Source organism: Ipomoea nil, unplaced genomic scaffold (assembly GCF_001879475.1).
Source record: "Ipomoea nil cultivar Tokyo-kokei standard unplaced genomic scaffold, Asagao_1.1 scaffold3321, whole genome shotgun sequence".
Lineage (NCBI taxonomy): Eukaryota > Viridiplantae > Streptophyta > Magnoliopsida > Solanales > Convolvulaceae > Ipomoea > Ipomoea nil.
Genome location: NW_017619749.1, coordinates 5577921 through 5582190, shown reverse-complemented (window position 1 = coordinate 5582190; position 4270 = coordinate 5577921). Strand labels below are relative to the sequence as shown.

Genomic DNA, 4270 nt, shown 5'->3' with positions numbered 1-4270 from the left:
TTTTAGTTAGAACACTTAGCGGCAAAATTTCCCTCTTTGCAAATTTTCTCTTCAAACAAAATTTTCGCCTTGCCATTCTCCTCAGAAATTCCCTCTTTGCAAACCCAGTGCTCTCCGCCTAGTCGCCGACCGCCATTCTCCTCAGACACCGCCATCTTCCTCCGCCGTCCGCCTCTCTCTCTAGGGATTCGTAGCGTCGCAGTTATATCAAACCCTCGCACTCAAAATGGTCTGATTATCCGCTGAATTTCGCCGCCGTCAACTCATCTTCCTCCGCCGTCCGCCTCCGATCCCGTAAGCCTTACTTCTCCGCTCTCTCATTTTGCTCTATTGCTCTTCTATCTCGCTCTCATTCTAGATCAAGCCTCCTTTTTTCAAACCTAAACATCTTCACTTTCTGTGATATTTTCCATTTTTGTGCTTTGAAATTCTCATTTGAGGTGGTTATGGTGTTAATTAGCTTGGTCTGGGCCTTTCTACTTTTATTGATTATATATGTGTGTTTTTTCAGCTTATTTGCTGATCTGAGTGTCCATATAAGGTGAGTAGCAGTTTCCCGGTGAGGATTTTGTGCGTTATTTTAGGGATATCTTGTAGCTGTACATCCTTTTATCTGCTTTATCCTAGCTCATGCCTTGATTTTTTTTCCAGATTTTCCATTTATTTTGTATTGATTTTTTTGAACATTTGTGGTTGGTGCATATCACCTTTACTTGATCCTTGACTACTATCATAAGAGACTAGTAGGAGGTTCGGTAAGTAAAAACAAGATTATATGTCAATTATAAAACATCATTAATGAATGATATTTACTCTAAATCTATGATGCTAGATGAGCATGTTCTATAACTTAAATCTGATTTTGAAGTATTTTTAGTGTTTTCACTTTGTCAAGTACTTGATGGCATGTTTATCATTCTGTATCTATTATCACTTGTGCATGCACTTCATTGAAAGAGATTAAAGTGTGCAAAAATATGAGAGGGAGAGGCATGGATGGGTTTGGGGATCTCCCCTTAATGCATCAATGTGGTTATCTTCTCTTTGTTATGTTCCATATTAATTGAGCTGTATATCTGTAGTTTGTCCGGCACTTGTCTGATATGGAGGATTCCCAGTCAGTTGTGACGCTCATGGATTCCACTACCTCTAAGATACAGCAACTGCAGAAAGCATTTGCTGAGCTTGAGAGTCACCGTGCAGTTACTCTTGTACACGACATACACTCACGCCTCAGACCTCACACCTCTGCTGCCGTCTAGATTCACCGCCGTCGCTCCGTCTCACACATCCGCTGCCGTCTCACCCTCGTTGTATTATCCTTCCTCTGCCAGCCGTCGCGTCTTCCCTCCCCGGCCTGCCAACGTCGCCTCTTTCCTCCATCAACATGGTACAAGTTAGTCTTCAACCCTAGGTTAGTATTAATTCTATTGTTCAATTTTTCATATTTGAAACTTGTGAATGTTCTTGAACCCTAGGTTAATTGTTGGATTTTTCAAATGTATGTGACTCTTAGGCTGCGGGGGTTTGGGTTTATTACTTTCAATTCGGAGGATGCAGTTTCTGACTTTTTACCAGAATGGGATATACGATCGTGTTTAAACACCTTGCAGTTTCTCAACAAAAAAGAAGGATACCCTCAATGTGGTATGAACTTTATATTATCCTACTGTATAATCTTGATAAAGTAGTCAGTGGAGAGGTTGATCAATGGCCTCAACCAAGTATATACAGTATTTAATATATGTAACCGGTATCAGATGAATACATGATTGAAGATTTCCCTAAATTATCTTCATTTCTTTGAAAATTTGCAGGTTTTGGTGGGGTGGATTCTGGAAGGTAATTGACTAATCTAGTTATTGTTAAGATAAAACTTAACACATATCAGTCTAGGCTTGTACACTTGAATCAAGTGTGATGATGTGTCCTTTAAAAATATTGAGAGAGAGAAAGAGTGAGATTTGGGGCAAAACAGTATGCTTTGGCTTCTTGTCTTGAGTTTGTACTCTGGTACTTAATATCCTTGACCTTATATTTTGATTATTACAAATATTTTCTGAAGATGTTGGAACTCAACTTCATCCCCTGCTCTGCATCTACATGTTTAAACTGTTTTAACTAGATCCTTACACTTGCGTTAATGATTTGCATGGTTATTTTGTTGGAGAGCAATATTATAACCTGTTTTGTCTTCTTTTAAACATAGGATTTTAAAAGATAGTTGTCTCAATTTGAATACTCTATAAATGATAGGGAAACAGTAAAGGGAAGATAGTTGTATCAATTATTTCTGCTTTGTACTAAAACATATGTTCTTTGTTCATAATCTATTCTTTGTCCCAATTATTTTTTCTTCTATATCAAATCTGGTAAGGCTGGCTTAGTGTTATAATGATTTTTACATCTCATGTTTCAGGAAATTAGATTTCTTGTTATGGTCACACCAAGCTGTAGTGGTTGAATGCAATGAAGTTGAATGCTATCAACCGGGACTATCCTAGCTGATAGACAGATTTCCTTCACAACTTTTTTATAAGCTTCTTCATCTTCTTTTTTAAAGATGAGGTTTGTAGTTAACAAAAATATAAAGGTAGTATGAAAGCTCTAAAATATCCAGAGGCAGGTTTAACTTAATATGACAGAGGTAATGTTTTGAGAACCTACGCGTATGATTGGTTTTATCAAATGGTCTGAACTCTGAATTCAACTAGTTTGTGTTATTTTGCTTGTGGTCTAAATTACCTAGGTTGAGTTTTTTTATTTATTTATTATTATGCATATTCCCTGTCTCTAGTTTCCTTTTATATTGTATTGGACATCAAGTTGACTACATTTTATATATAAATAATAAATGATTTCTACTGCCAGGATCTTTCAATGTTGAACCAGTGGTCATGCACTTGAATGTAGCAGTAATGATAACAGTCACCTAACTTAAAATGGTTTCTTGGGGTGATTGGTGATTATATGATCTTACTGTTGAATTTTGTGCCCTACCTCAACTAAAAGCTTTAAATTGTTAGAGAACTGAGATATTTTTTGCTTTATTTATTATATTTGTTACTGAAGTTCATAAATTTCCAGGAGAGAGAGTGACAACTCTGAAGCTGAAAGAGCTCAGCATATTAAACAACTTCGTGAACTTTAGGAGCATATTCAAGAGAAATAACATCAGTTTATGGAATTGCAGGAATAGGTCAATTCATATGTACCATAATTTCTGAAAATACTTTCATTGCTTTGTAGTATGGTAACATGGAGAAACTACATTATGGAATGCATTTGAAACTTTTATAATTTAAAATATTTAAGTACTTGTGCAACATTAGCTGCTGACTATAGTTTTGCAGTCTGACAAATTGAATATTCTTCAATCTTCAGAACAGAATTGCAAAGGAAACCATTCTTTACAAAGACGAACAGATGAGGGAGGCCCATGCTTTGTTGACTCGTGCTCAGGAGATCGATTCCTTGCAACAAGCTAAACTACGTAAACGAGCTGAACAATATAATCAGCTTTGGCTTGGTTGTCAGAGACAGGTTGCTTAGCATTTTTTTTTAAATTTTTTTTTAAAGTTTTATTTTGAATGACTTAGAGTTGATAGGTTTATTCTAAAGGAATGATTTTTCAAAATTGCATTGACTTCTGTGACAATGTCTGTTCATTGTTTGCCCCTTTCAAACTAAATTTTTATTAAGTAGTTAATACTAGTTGGTGATTAATTAGATTTTTCTCTAGTTTGGCGAGAGGAAGTGCCTACATTTACATATGCAACAACTCCAATGAGGCAAGAGAAAGGAATGGTACTTCGACTGATAGTTCTCAAGTCTCAAAGGAATCTTCAAAAGATACTTCTCAGTATGGGCAGAACAATGGCAACAAACTTAATGAGAATGGTAATAATGATGCCTCTAGTGGAAACTCTGGACACATACCAAATGGAAATGCCGAAAATGCTTCATCATTTACTTTTATTGGGAATGTGTCAACTCAGGTAGAACTTCTTATGAACTCTTCCTTTGACTTTATATTTTACTTGAAAGTGCTTGCATAACTATATCTTTTCTTTTAAATGCCAGAGTGATCTCCATGGCGTTCCACTTGCTCCTTCATCTTTACTTGGGATGGCAACCTTCATTCCACCAGGTTAAATTGCTGCAGTGCATCCATTTTTAATGCATCAATAGGGAGTAGGTATGATTTGATCATTAGAACGTTGTGATCATTTAGATTTGGTTCGTGGAATTGTTTTTTGTAGTATTATGA

The 4270-nt window shown here is 36.2% G+C and overlaps 1 long non-coding RNA gene across 5 annotated transcripts; it reads left to right on the top strand.

The window, feature by feature from the left end:
* On the top strand, positions 1 to 4270 carry LOC109170352. Of its 5 annotated transcripts, XR_002052398.1 has the most exons (10): positions 7 to 294; positions 512 to 541; positions 1083 to 1414; positions 1517 to 1647; positions 1818 to 1842; positions 2420 to 2647; positions 3088 to 3199; positions 3385 to 3543; positions 3743 to 3998; positions 4084 to 4270. It is a non-coding gene; the product is annotated as an uncharacterized LOC109170352 (long non-coding RNA). The 5 variants fall into 5 exon arrangements; XR_002052400.1 differs by having other exon boundaries at positions 1 to 294; positions 1083 to 1390; positions 2420 to 3199; XR_002052399.1 differs by having other exon boundaries at positions 1 to 294; positions 1083 to 1396; positions 2420 to 3199.